We start from the raw sequence: 14,205 nt of genomic DNA, 5'->3' as shown, positions 1-14,205 counted from the left end.
GACGCTGTGATTGGAGTCATCTGAGGATCTGAAGAAACGGAGAGAGGGAGAAAAGCTCTGGAGAGAAATAAAGAGACGTGGATGTGGCAGATAGATTTGAAAGGCCGTCATCACCCTTGTGCCGTTCGGTCCCCGTCCACTGACTGACACATCGCTGGCAGCCTGTTAACGAGAGCTCCCCTGTCCATCTGCTGTGGGCACCGCAGAAAGCCTGAGGGATCTGCTCTTCAAAGAGACCTTCAAGACCCCTAATCCAATCCCCCTTGAAAGCTCCTCCGAGTTTCGCCGTGCATGGTTGCAATTTTAATAATCATATCCTACTTTAGGCAAAAATGAAGCAGATAGACATCAAGGAGAAAATGTCACAACTGTTCTTGCTACTTGAACGGCTCTATGGTGAGGTCTTCTCCCCTTTAAAATGCTTCCCCCTCCTTTGAGACTCGGAGAAAACCACCTAAATACGGCTTAGGTCCAATTAATTTGGCTGGTTAAACAGCCATTTTAAAAGGGCGCTTCAGTGGAAAAACATGGCTGACATATGATGTACATCACCTCACACATATCTCCCAACTGTAATCAGTCATGCGCAATTTCATTCTGTTTGACAGTTATTTTCGAATTATTTCGTTTGAATTTGGTCTTTGGGTGATGTCATTGGAGGACGCAAGTCCTTTGTTGTTAATTGGAATGATATGTGTGAAATTGTGCATTATGCGGTCCTTCTGTCTTTCTGTCATCCAATAAAGGTTCAGTCAGTAACATTCTCCAAAAATGCCTCCATGGCAATGAGGTATGAGTGTGTGATGAGTGTGTTGGGGCCCTCCACCCACTATAAGTCCTAACTCAGAGTTTATACCTGGATACCTGGACACACTTCCCTGCTGGCCTCAGATCACTTTCAATTCAATTAATTAAAGGGATACTCCAAAAGATTTTTTAAAAAAAATCTTAAAACATGACTTCTGGCATGAGAACGCTGCCATGTCCAACGTATTAAGAAAGAAAAAGTGAGACTGAATGCTCGATCATCATTAGCAAATGAGCTGCAGTCTCTATTTACATGTTGAATTGACCGCAGCCCTGGTTTTGATCAGAGCTTTTGGCAGCGATTGCAGCCTGCTGCCATGCATCCCTCAACCCTCTTAATCACCCTATCCTTCATCTCTTCAGCCACTCCGGCATCAGTGGACCAGGGACACTGCACAGAATGCTTGAGATACGCTATATCACAGTCATTCTTCTATAGCCCGTTTCACTGGCATTCTGTTGCTAGGGAACAGTTTGGACTCAAGTTTATTTCCTGTCATTTATTGTATTAGCAAACACGGCAACAGGAAGTAGAGGGCCAATTTACAATGTTTATGTTGTCAAGTTGAAATGATCTATATAACCACGGTGGCTCAGTGATTCGCACGTGTTGCTTCACAGCAAGAAGGTCCCGGGTTCAAACCCCGTGTCCTTTCTGTGTGGAGTTTTACATGTCCTCCACGTGTTTGTGTGGCCTTCCTCCGGGTGCTCTGGTTTCCTCTCCCACCATCAAAGACATCGAGCTGGAGTTGGTCGGGCTGAGAGGAGTTGTCCCCCCTGAGTCCTCACATAGCATTGTCATAGCAAGTCCAACAATGGAGAAAACTCCAGTTGGACTAGTCCGAGGATGACCTAATCGAACCAAGATTTGGAAATTGTGCACAAAATAATCTATCAACTGGATAAATCCAGACTTTTTGAATCCCTACAAAGTCACACTCTGGCACACCCCCTTTCTCTATCTGTATCCACACAGGAAGTGCTTGGACAGCGTTATCTCCTCCGCAGTTAACAGCGTCTCTCCGGGGGCCAGTGTTTGGAGCGTGTGGGGAGGAGAGGAGAGGAGAGGAGAGGGAAGGTTTTGATCAGGAGCTCCATCGGGGAGGAGGGCAGCCATGGGCCTGACGAGGAGCGGGGGAAATAAGAGGTGAAGCCGCTGACGCTGCACGGTGAGCCGTCCCAGTGCCATTACCTCCCTCTCTCTCTGTAGGCTACTTCAATCGAAAAGAATCCATTCTTCATACACGCTGTTCCTCCATTCTGTAACAGTTAAATCAAAACATATTTTAAAGTGGGGGGGGGGGCGGGGTGATATTTCCTTCTAATGAGCAGGGGTAGGTCACAGTACGGGGAGAACCGGAGATGCTAAATTGCTACCATTCTTTTTCCCGCCCCAGAAAGGCCAGTGTTGGACTTTCAAAGTGCTCTGTCTGTGCGCGCTGTGCTGACACACACACGCAGAGACAAAGTGCTCTGTGTGCGCTGTGCTGACACACACGCAGAGACAAAGTATGTGTCAAAAGCCAGAAGTGAGGAGAGTAAAATGAAACAAGGTGTGGAGCTATATGGAGGAGGAGGAGGAGGAGGAGGAGGAGGTGAGGTGGCTTGATACTGTACAGCTCTGGAATTAATAATTGTGCCTAAGTGTGTGTGTGTGTGTGTGTGTGTGTGTGTGTGTGTGTGTGTGTGTGTGTGTGTGTTGTGGGGGGTGGGGGGGGGGGGGGGGGGTAACAGTTCTGTAGGCGTAGTAGATTGTTCAAGGCACAGAAACCTGTTTCTCTCCTCTTTAACCCCCCCCCCCCCCCCTCCCTCCCCATTCATCATGTCTCGCTCCTTGTCCAAATAATGCAGGGATGGAAAACAAATCAAGGTCACTGTGTGTAAAACATTTGGATATGATTTGGGATATGGTGGATGATAGATTTATTCAGTTATTATATTAAAAAAAAAGTCGAGTCTGCCCACTGCCATGTAAAGTCATCACCGCCACATGTGATCTTTGGAGAAACCAGCTGCATCAACTTCAGCTGATGCAGACGTATAAAATTCAGAGTCATTATTAAAACTGCCTGCAAAGTGCTAATCCATAGCAGTCTATTAGCATTGTATATATTGGACTGTTTGACGTCGGAATTGCAATTTAGTCAAACGTAAGAGGGTTATTAACCTTTTTTCCGCTCTCAAACCTCGACAGACGAAGGACACGGGCTTATTTTCACAGGCTGTAGGCCTAACTGTTCCAGGAGTGGCTGTCAATGTGATGAGAGGGCAGTGCACACATCCTCTGTGTGTCTCTTGTTGCTTGGGGACCAACAACAAGCCATTCTAGTGGTCTAATATATGACCCATTTAGGTCCCGATCCACAGTTTAACAAACTGGGGGGGTTGCACTTAAAAAATGTACAGCTTCGTGGCAAAAGGCACAGGACAGGAGTGTACATTTTCTTGTCAGCCCTTGCAAAAAAATAAGCATTGTTATAATGAATTTTACTACGCCTACTTTTGTAGCCTACTTAATATCACAACAAAACTACCATATAAGTCTGTAGAGGAATATTGTGATACTGAGATAGCAGTAGGTTCCATATAGGGCAGAACTAACTTTTTACAATCACAGACACACTACAAGTCCCTATAGGAATATTACTGGCATATTATAGTGATTTTTCATTAGGGAACAGTGTTTTTTTCTTTTTCTTTCTGTTTTCAGGGACTGGGGTTGCTGTCTTCTGTTCACCAGTTAATCAAGGGAGTGTAACTAGCAGCTATATTTCCCAACATCAAATCATGAAAAACGTCTGGCGTGAAAAGCTTGCCATATTATTTGGAGTAACTAAGCATGAATTATTTGTATGTATTTAGCATTGTATTTAGTATTGTATTTATGTATTTAGCATTGTATTTAGTATTGTATTTATGTATTTAGCATTATGTGTATGCCCCGTAGATAGACTGTATACATGCACTGAAGTTACCAGCTATTGATAGTATTCTGTTACATCACCACACGGCCATCTTGGTATGAAAATAACAGGTGATTGTAATCAATTAACAGGTGATTACAATCAAGTGACACAAACAGCCAATGAGCTGTGTGTATTATAGCGCCATATTGGTAGGAAATTGCTTGTGACATCATGGGAATACTATGAATTGGAGGCGAGTGGACTGGCAGTTCACATAATGAACACAAGGTGGCGACACATGGCGTCCTAATCAGAGCCATGTGGCTCCTCTCCCAGTCTCCCAGTGAAGTTTGTTGGGAGCGTTGCGCTCACAGAGGGAGAGAGAGAGAGAGAGAGAGGGAGGGAGAGAGAGAGGGAACGTGAACTGGGCAGAAGTGAGGGAAGAGAGAGAAACAAGGAGAGACGGAGAAAACTCGCTTCCACGTACGCTCACATTTTTCACCGAGAGGGTTTTTTGGTGCGCATTAAAAGTGCGTCGGGAAAAAAGCGCACACCCGATAAAGCAACCCCGAAAATTTGTATTCATTTATATTTTTGGGGGGTGTCCCGAAATCACGTTTTTGAGTCTAGTGGATGTGAACTGGGGAGTTTGAGCACAGAGCCGGAGGAATGTATCCAACTCGTCTGCGGAGATGTCCCGCTGCCTGCGCTGTCTGGACCGTCCTGCTGCTCCAGAGCGCCCTACTGGACCCCAGCGCGTCCGGTGAGTAGAGCCCAGTCTGTCCGGTCCATTCACTCGGCCGTGCCCGCTCTGTCTACTCCTCTGCTGGCTTCTGCGTCTGTTTCCACACGCGTCAATTCAGCGATGTAAACCTATCAACCCCTCACCACAAACACTAGCATTCCTATATTGGGACATGCCATGTGTTTTGGGCCACAATAGTGAGTTTATAGTGATGTTAATTAACGTACTTTGTGGTATTTTGAATTCCTACGCCATCACTCTGAATGCCCCATGATACACCAATAGGGACTTGTAGCCTAACTGTTTTTTACGCATCTGCTAAAAATGTCCCCAAACTGTCGTTCCGTGCATGCAAGCTGGGCTGTTTGCCCACATGCAGCCTCCTCTCTCATGTAAATGATCTTTGGTTTTCAGATGATCTTGCTATTGTCTTTCCGAAGGCTCTGCATGTGGAGAGACTATTCAAAGAGGCTTGACTCCATTGGAAGACAATAGGGGCCCTTAACTAGTATTGATGGATAACCAGCCCTCTCTCAGCTGGATAGCCATTGTGGTCTCCTCCCCTTAACATTCAGAGTCAATTTAAAGATAAGCAAGTCATACGCTTTTTTTCCAAGTTAACAAACAACTAGTGGATTCAGCATTTTAAACGTCAACAAGACGAGCTGATGGTCAGTCAGATTTATTCCTTGGAATATTGATTTCACAATCAGGCAATAAGATGATGATGCATGGGGGGGGAATGGTCCAAAATGACTGTGAACAGTGGCCTGTAAGGAACACAATTAATTCGTTTTCATTGTTGACTAAAAATAAATAATAGAATAAATCAAAGGACATAGTATATTTCCCTGTACATTGTAGTGTGTCATGTGTGGCAGTTCTTCAGAGCCATGCTGCCCTTTGCCATGCTGAGTGTGTGCAGTGTCTCATCTTGTGATTGAAAAGAAGTGATGACCTGATTGTTTATCAAGCTGCTTATTGCTCGAGTTTTTTTTTTAAGTATGATTGAATTCAGTATGAATTCAGTTTGAATTGTTTTTTGGTCATGTGGCTTTTGGGTGTATTATAGATATGAAGAAGGGAGAGAACAAAAACTCCCCTCCCAGATGGGTGGTGATGAATTATCTTCCGGAAGGTTTTTACAGCGTTTGTTTGGATTATGTGGGTTCCTCCCTAACTGCTTGTGGCTGTTATTTACAGTGAAGGTGTGCAGTATATGCTGGAGAGAGCGGGCAGAACAAGCTTTCTGCTATGGCCCTTTGGCTTGGCTATCTCTCCACTCTCCCCTTCCTCTCTCTCTCGCTCTCTCTCTCTCTTTCTGTGGCAGCGAGCAGGAATGTTAATCCATAATACTCCACTGGAGGAGTTATAACGTCTTCACATGGACGTTCGTGATCGAATATGGAGGGGAAAGAGCCCATCCCTTGTAGCTAATAAGCATGTGGGGAAAAGACGAGTGGAAACAACTGCATCCTCTGCCATGTTAAGCTTACAACTTAAAGACATAATCCATCAAAATGAATGTGCATTATGCTACACGTCTGTGATCCAAGGCAGTTGTCATAAAAACATGAAAACCATTAAGATCCCATGTTCAGCCACTGCATCTGCAAAGTTTACCTCCCATTCTAAGTAGACATACTTTCTGTGAAGCCCTCTGAGACATGCTTGTGAATTAGGGCTATATAAATAAACTTGACTTGACTTGACTTGATTCACTGGCAATGAAGCTGCTCCAGGACATGTCTGTAGTCTACTGTGGAACACAGAGAGCAGGACATGTCTGTAGTCTACTGTAGAACACACAGAGCAGGACATGTCTGTAGTCTACTGTAGAACACAGAGAGCAGGACATGTCTGTAGTCTACTGTAGAACACAGAGACCAGGACATGTCTGTAGTCTACTGTAGAACACAGAGAGCAGGACATGTCTGTAGTCTACTGTAGAACACAGAGCAGGACATGTCTGTAGTCTACTGTAGAACACAGAGAGCAGGACATGTCTGTAGTCTACTGTAGAACACAGAGAGCAGGACATGTCTGTAGTCTACTGTAGAACACAGAGACCAGGACATGTCTGTAGTCTACTGTAGAACACAGAGAGCAGGACATGTCTGTAGTCTAGTAGAACACAGAGAGCAGGACATGTCTGTAGTCTAGTAGAACACAGAGAGCAGGACATGTCTGTAGTCTACTGTAGAACACAGAGAGCAGGACATGTCTGTAGTCTACTGTAGAACACAGAGCAGGACATGTCTGTAGTCTACTGTAGAACACAGAGCAGGACATGTCTGTAGTCTACTGTAGATGCTAACACAGAGAGCAGGACATGTCTGTAGTCTAGTAGAACACAGAGAGCAGGACATGTCTGTAGTCTACTGTAGAACACAGAGACCAGGACATGTCTGTAGTCTACTGTAGAACATAGAGAGCAGGACATGTCTGTAGTCTACTGTAGAACACAGAGAGCAGGACATGTCTGTAGTCTACTGTAGAACACAGAGAGCAGGACATGTCTGTAGTCTAGTAGAACACAGAGAGCAGGACATGTCTGTAGTCTACTGTAGAACACAGAGAGCAGGACATGTCTGTAGTCTACTGTAGAACACAGAGAGCAGGACATGTCTGTAGTCTACTGTAGAACACAGAGAGCAGAACATGTCTGTAGTCTACTGTAGAACAAAGAGAGCAGGACATGTCTGTAGTCTACTGTAGAACACAGAGAGCAGGACATGTCTGTAGTCTACTGTAGAACACAGAGAGCAGGACATGTCTGTAGGCTACTGTAGAACACAGAGAGCAGGACATGTCTGTAGTCTACTGTAGAACACAGAGAGCAGGACATGTCTGTAGTCTACTGTAGAACACAGAGACCAGGACATGTCTGTAGTCTAGTAGAACACAGAGAGCAGGACATGTCTGTAGTCTACTGTAGAACACAGAGACCAGGACATGTCTGTAGTCTACTGTAGAACATAGAGAGCAGGACATGTCTGTAGTCTACTGTAGAACACAGAGAGCAGGACATGTCTGTAGTCTACTGTAGATGCTAACACAGAGAGCAGGACATGTCTGTAGTCTACTGTAGAACACAGATAGCAGGACATGTCTGTAGTCTACTGTAGAACACAGAGAGCAGGACATGTCTGTAGTCTACTGTAGAACACAGAGAGCAGGACATGTCTGTAGTCTACTGTAGAACACAGAGAGCAGGGCATGTCTGTAGTCTACTGTAGAACACAGAGAGCAGGACATGTCTGTAGTCTACTGTAGAACACAGAGAGCAGGACATGTCTGTAGTCTACTGTAGATGCTAACACAGAGAGCAGGACATGTCTGTAGTCTACTGTAGATGCTAACACAGAGAGCAGGACATGTCTGTAGTCTACTGTAGATGCTAACACAGAGAGCAGGACATGTCTGTAGTCTACTGTAGATGCTAACACAGAGAGCAGGACATGTCTGTAGTCTACTGTAGATGCTAACAGCGAGTCTTGTCTCTCACTGTAATGTGAACATACGCTGGAGAAACAACAGTGGTACCACTGTAATCAAACATGTGAAGGCAGTACTGTAGTACCATGTGATCAGTGCCCAGTGGCTATGAATATATATATATATATATATATATAGGGAGGATCACGCTATTCCCCCCAGTTCCCCTCCACCGAAAACTAGTGTAGCGACCAGGACACATACCCCTAATCCAGCTTCCCACCCGCAGACATGGCCAATTGTGCCTGTATGGATGCCCGACCAAGCCGCAGGTAACGTGACACGGGGGCTGCACTACCCGCTCTGTGGCTATGAATATTGTGGAGGCAACAGAAAAAAAACTTGCCATGAAAGAACTGTCTTGCAGTTTGGCGATGGAGGCAGATGGAGCCTATCAGCTACTTGCGTTGCATGCATGAAATCCTGCCTCCTCTTTTTTTGTGATTGATTTATTGGCTGACAAAAGAACAGGCGGTCCATGTTTTGTGTGCTCCTCTAACAAAATGAACTTTTCTCCACTTTCAAAAACACTTTGCTTCAAGAGAAGCGAGGCGCAGTATCTTTTCAAAGCGGCCGCTATCCGCCCACCTGGCAGCCACTGTCCTTTAGCTAGGAAGTCATAATCTTGCAACATTAATAAATGTCAGTGTTTTCTATGCTCTTCAGGCTGAATAGAGAGCTGCAGGAATGAGTCTGGAAGTATACTTCCGGGTTCTTCAGTGGAAAAGTCTATGGGGATTTAACATGGCGGTTTCACTTAAATGCATAAAATAAGGTCTGTGGTGAACAAAAGTTTATGGAAATGCAAATCTGGGTTCTGCATGATTATCTTCACAAACGTGAATAACTTTTGTGACTTTTGAATGCGATTTTTATAAAACGCTTCAAAAGGCATAAAAGTTGTTCACGTTTGTGATGATTATCATGCTGAGCCCAAATTCGTGTTCTCATAAACTTTTGTTAACCACAGACCTTATTTTATGCATTGAAGTGAAATCCCCAATTCTAAAACCCCATAGACTTTTCCACTGAAGAACCGAATGGTGGAGATTTCTGGATAAAGCCTACAAAAATATGTCATCTCTGTGGTACTTTATTGTCCCCAAAAATAGGACTTGCATATTGTCAGTGTCCTGCAAGGTTCTGCACATCTCCAATGTGTTTTGTTTTGTTTCTGCACATTTGACATTTTACACAGACTCTCATCACGTGACTTGCAAAATGAGTGCAACAGCAGAAGCAAATAAGCTCATGTTCCTACATCACCAAAGTCCTCGGGTAACAGTATTCCATGATCATGCAAGAGAGGAGAGTGCTAGGAACAGAAATGAAATAAAATGTCCAAAATACACGGACATCAAAACGTTCTGAATTGTTTTGAACGTGCCAGCTTCTCGGCACGACTGCGGCTCAATGTGATTTCTGTGCAGAGGTTTTGCATTTAGCCTTTTAATAACATTCAGGAAGGCCATAAATCATGTTGGGTGGAACTGGCTCAGCACGGATTTCAACAGGACACACTGTTGACACTAAAGGCACTTCACCTCTGGAAAAAATAAATGCAGCCCTACAGGCCGAGTGTGTAAGGAGCCTGTCCTGCCCTCCCTGCCCCGCTGCACTCCACTCTGCACTGCTTGCTGCACTGCACGCTGTACAGCTGCTTTGATGGAAATATGAAACAGGATGAGAAGAGAGGTTACATCTCTTGGTAGTAGGGCTGGGCAAATATATCCACACCGTGATATGAAATTATATAGATTTTGAATATGGTGATATCTTTGGCATAAGTATTTTCCCGCAGCTTAAAGGCTGTATTAGTAAAGTGAGGTCATTTTCTGAACTTACCAGATGGTTCTAGCTGTTCTATTATTTGCCTTCACCCACTGTATCCATGTTACTGATTATGTATCAAAGATCCCATTGTGTGAATATTTTGTGAAAGCACCAATAGTCGTCCTTACAATATCATCGCAATATCAATATCAAGGTATTTGGTCAGAAATATCATATTTGATTTTGTCCATATCACACAGCCCTACTTGCATTTTTTGTTTTGCATGCATCTTTGTTAAATTTGTGCAAATTATTTTCTGTGTTTTTCTTGCTACAAATCAGAATACTGCTATGATTTGTGTTTTATGTCCGACAATATTTAGTTCATCAGCATTTTTATCTAGGCATCTCTAGGCCTCTAAGACTAGGCATCTCGCACGCTACGGATGCTCGATTCCTAGGCTTGCCCGCTGCGCGGGCTCGCCCGCCCTGCAACCCTGCAGACATTGTGACATCATCAGTGACATCACAATTGCTCGAGATCACGGGCCAGAATCGCATACAGAGCCCACTTACCATCACTGATGACATCATCGAGTGCTCGAGTGACATCACTGATGTTGTCATAGACATTGTGACATCATCAGTGAGTGACATCACTGATGATGACATCGCAATTGCACGAGTGTGACCAAAACTGCAGAACCCACTCCCACTTACTCCCTTTTATATAAGGATGCTCTGGGTGGTGTTTTGGGTGGCACAACCCCTTTGGGCAGATGGCTCTGCTCTGTTTAAAAGCTGACTCCCACTCTGTGCAACTCAGCATCAAGTGCTGTGCGTCCCTAAAAGCTTCTGGCAGACGCAGAAGAATGTAGCCTGATGCAGGAAGTGTATGTGTGGAACAGATGTATGGACTTCTTCTGCCAGGGCAGGAGAGGAGGAGAGGAGGAGTTTTTGTGACAGTTCGACTCCATTTTGAGCGTGTGAAACGGGAGGAAAATCGCACGCGTTTGTTAATTTCATCAGCGCGTCGGCCATAAATCATACGCTCAAACTCTGCTCTGTGTCACCGCTTTAAAACACGACGTGTAAACCATGTCATGCACTGGCAATTACCTACTTCCCACTCGTTATTATTAAGCGCATGTGTGTGCCAAGACTCAGTGTGCTTGACCGTCACCAGAGGGCAGACTGGTTTGAGGTGTTACCAGAGGGCAGACTGGTTTGAGGTGTTACAGAGGGCAGACTGGTTTGAGGTGTTACCAGAGGGCAGACTGGTTTGAGGCGTTACTAGAGGGCAGACTGGTTTGAGGCGTTACCAGAGGGCAGACTGGTTTGAGGCGTTACTAGAGGGCAGACTGGTTTGAGGCGTTACTAGAGGGCAGACTGGTTTGAGGCGTTACTAGAGGGCAGACTGGTTTGAGGTGTTACCAGAGGGCAGACTGGTTTGAGGCGTTACCAGAGGGCAGACTGGTTTGAGGCGTTACCAGAGGGCAGACTGGTTTGAGGCGTTACCAGAGGGCAGACTGGTTTGAGGTGTTACCAGAGGGCAGACTGGTTTGAGGTGTTACCAGAGGGCAGACTGGTTTGAGGCGTTACCAGAGGGCAGACTGGTTTGAGGCGTTACCAGAGGGCAGACTGGTTTGAGGTGTCACCAGAGGGCAGACTGGTTTGAGGCGTTACCAGAGGGCAGACTGGTTTGAGGTGTTACCAGAGGGCAGACTGGTTTGAGGCGTTACCAGAGGGCAGACTGGTTTGAGGCGTTACCAGAGGGCAGACTGGTTTGAGGCGTTACCAGAGGGCAGACTGGTTTGAGGCGTTACTAGAGGGCAGACTGGTTTGAGGCGTTACCAGAGGGCAGACTGGTTTGACGATGCGGTCGTGCTAATTGTTTAATTGATGTACGACCAGTGGGCGATTTTCCTTTACACTTCTCAATGGGGGATGAAGAGCAGGCAAGTGTATGCTCAATAAGGGAGTGTAGACGACTCGATACGCTGACATTAAAGACCCACTAAAGTCATGTTTTAAGATGTACCGGTATATAAAAAAAACTACTTTGAAGAATAAATTGTGTCTCATGGTTTTTCCCCACACAAAAAAGATAAATTATGTTGTTAAAATCCTTAAAATGACATTTACCAGTTACTCCTCCCTATTTAAAAAGTCACAAGTCTATGAATATGCTAATATATTTAAAGTTTTCCTGCTGGACAAGATGTTTCCTATATTCACTGTGAAGTCCATTCTCAGTGTGCAGTGCACTGGCGCCTTCAAGTTTCCACATCAATCTAGACTAGTGTACATTGAATATTGGAGCAGAATTGGCTTCCAAACGATTTGTGATGTCACAAATCATGTTCGTAGGAAATTGGATTTTCATGATTGTGAAAACAGCCTTCTAGTGTCAAACTCTACACAGACAGTGAGGCTCAAACATTCTGTGTTGAAGGAACAAGGAGAAAAACACATTTTGGACTTTAGGGGCTCTTTACGCTTAGAAGCATCAATTTAAAAAAAATGTCACAAAGTCTCAAATAATATAATTTGGATCGTGAAATTGTGATGGACAAGCTGTGTCATTTGTGATTGCTACAGCAGAATAAAATGGCGCTAATATTATGATCATTTTTTCTGCACCACGATACGCATTCATACATTTTTGTATTGCGATATATTGAAATTCGATATATCCCATGTGTCCCTAGCTGCAGAGTATAGCAGGCGGTGATTATTATGAACATCAAACTGGAGTTTCCCAAAGCAGGACTACTACCTCACTGGTCACTGCAGACATCACAAGGTGTGGAGTGTTTCCTCAGGACTACCTCACTGAGCACTGCAGACATCACAAGAAGGTGTGGAGTGTTTCCTCAGGACTACCTCACTGAGCACTGCAGACATCATGAGAAGGTGTGGAGTGTTTCCTCAGGACTACCTCACTGAGCACTGCAGACATCACAAGAAGGTGTGGAGTGTTTCCTCAGGACTACCTCACTGAGCACTGCAGACATCATGAGAAGGCGTGGAGTGTGTTTCCTCAGGACTACCTCACTGAGCACTGCAGACATCATGAGAAGGTGTGGAGTGTGTTTCCTCAGGACTACCTCACTGGCCACTGCAGACATCACAAGGTGTGAAGTGTGTTTCCTCAGGACTACCTCACTGAGCACTGCAGACATCACAAGGTGTGGAGCTGTGTTTCCTCAGGACTACCTCACTGGGCACTGCAGACATCACAAGGTGTGGAGCTGTGTTTCCTCAGGACTACCTCACTGGGCACTGCAGACATCACGAGAAGGTGTGGAGTGTGTTTCCTCAGGACTACCTCACTAGCCACTGCAGACATCACAAGGTGTGGAGTGTTTCCTCAGGACTACCTCACTGGGCACTGCAGACATCACAAGGTGTGGAGTGTTTCCTCAGGACTACCTCACTGGGCACTGCAGACATCACAAGGTGTGGAGTGTGTTTCCTCAGGACTACCTCACTGGGCACTGCAGACATCACAAGGTGTGGAGTGTGTTTCCTCAGGACTACCTCACTGGGCACTGCAGACATCACAAGGTGTGTGGAGTGTGTTTCCTCAGGACTACCTCACTGAGCACTGCAGACATCACAAGGTGTGGAGTGTGTTTCCTCAGGACTACCTCACTGGGCACTGCAGACATCATGAGAAGGTGTGGAGTGTGTTTCCTCAGGACTACCTCACTGGGCACTGCAGACATCACAAGGTGTGGAGTGTGTTTCCTCAGGACTACCTCACTGGGCACTGCAGACATCATGAGAAGGTGTGGAGTGTGTTTCCTCAGGACTACCTCACTGTGCACTGCAGACATCACGAGAAGGTGTGAAGTGTGTTTCCTCAGGACTACCTCACTGAGCACTGCAGACATCATGAGAAGGTGTGGAGTGTGTTTCCTCAGGACTACCTCACTGTGCACTGCAGACATCACAAGGTGTGCAGAGTGTGTTTCCTCAGGACTACCTCAGTGTGCACTGCAGACATCACAAGGTGTGGAGTGTTTCCTCAGGACTACCTCACTGGGCACTGCAGACATCACAAGGTGTGGAGTGTGTTTCCTCAGGACTACCTCACTGGGCACTGCAGACATCACAAGGTGTGGAGTGTGTTTCCTCAGGACTACCTCACTGAGCACTGCAGACATCACAAGGTGTGGAGTGTGTTTCCTCAGGACTACCTCACTGAGCACTGCAGACATCACAAGGTGTGGAGCTGTGTTTCCTCAGGACTACCTCACTGGGCACTGCAGACATCACAAGGTGTGGAGCTGTGGTTCCTCAGGACTACCTCAGTGGGCACTGCAGGCATCACAAGGTGTGGAGTGTGTTTCCTCAGGACTACCTCAGTGGGCACTGCAGACATCACAAGGTGTGGAGTGTGTTTCCTCAGGACTACCTCACTGAGCACTGCAGACATCACAAGGTGTGGAGTGTGTTTCCTCAGGACTA

The 14,205-nt window shown here is 45.6% G+C and overlaps 1 protein-coding gene across 1 annotated transcript in view; it reads left to right on the top strand.

The window, feature by feature from the left end:
• Nucleotides 1-4,387: 4,387 nt before the first annotated feature.
• ror1 (receptor tyrosine kinase-like orphan receptor 1) overlaps nt 4,388-14,205 on the top strand; it is a gene marked incomplete at its 3' end in the record, with an annotated part of 219,521 nt that continues 209,703 nt past the window's right edge. Inside the window, exon 1 of the mRNA XM_083646963.1 lies at nt 4,388-4,476. The remainder of the gene's footprint in view (nt 4,477-14,205) is intronic.

Source organism: Poromitra crassiceps (assembly GCF_964638095.1).
Source record: "Poromitra crassiceps genome assembly, chromosome: 12".
In the NCBI taxonomy this organism is placed as follows: Eukaryota; Metazoa; Chordata; class Actinopteri; order Beryciformes; family Melamphaidae; genus Poromitra; species Poromitra crassiceps.
This window is presented reverse-complemented; position numbering and strand designations above follow the sequence as displayed.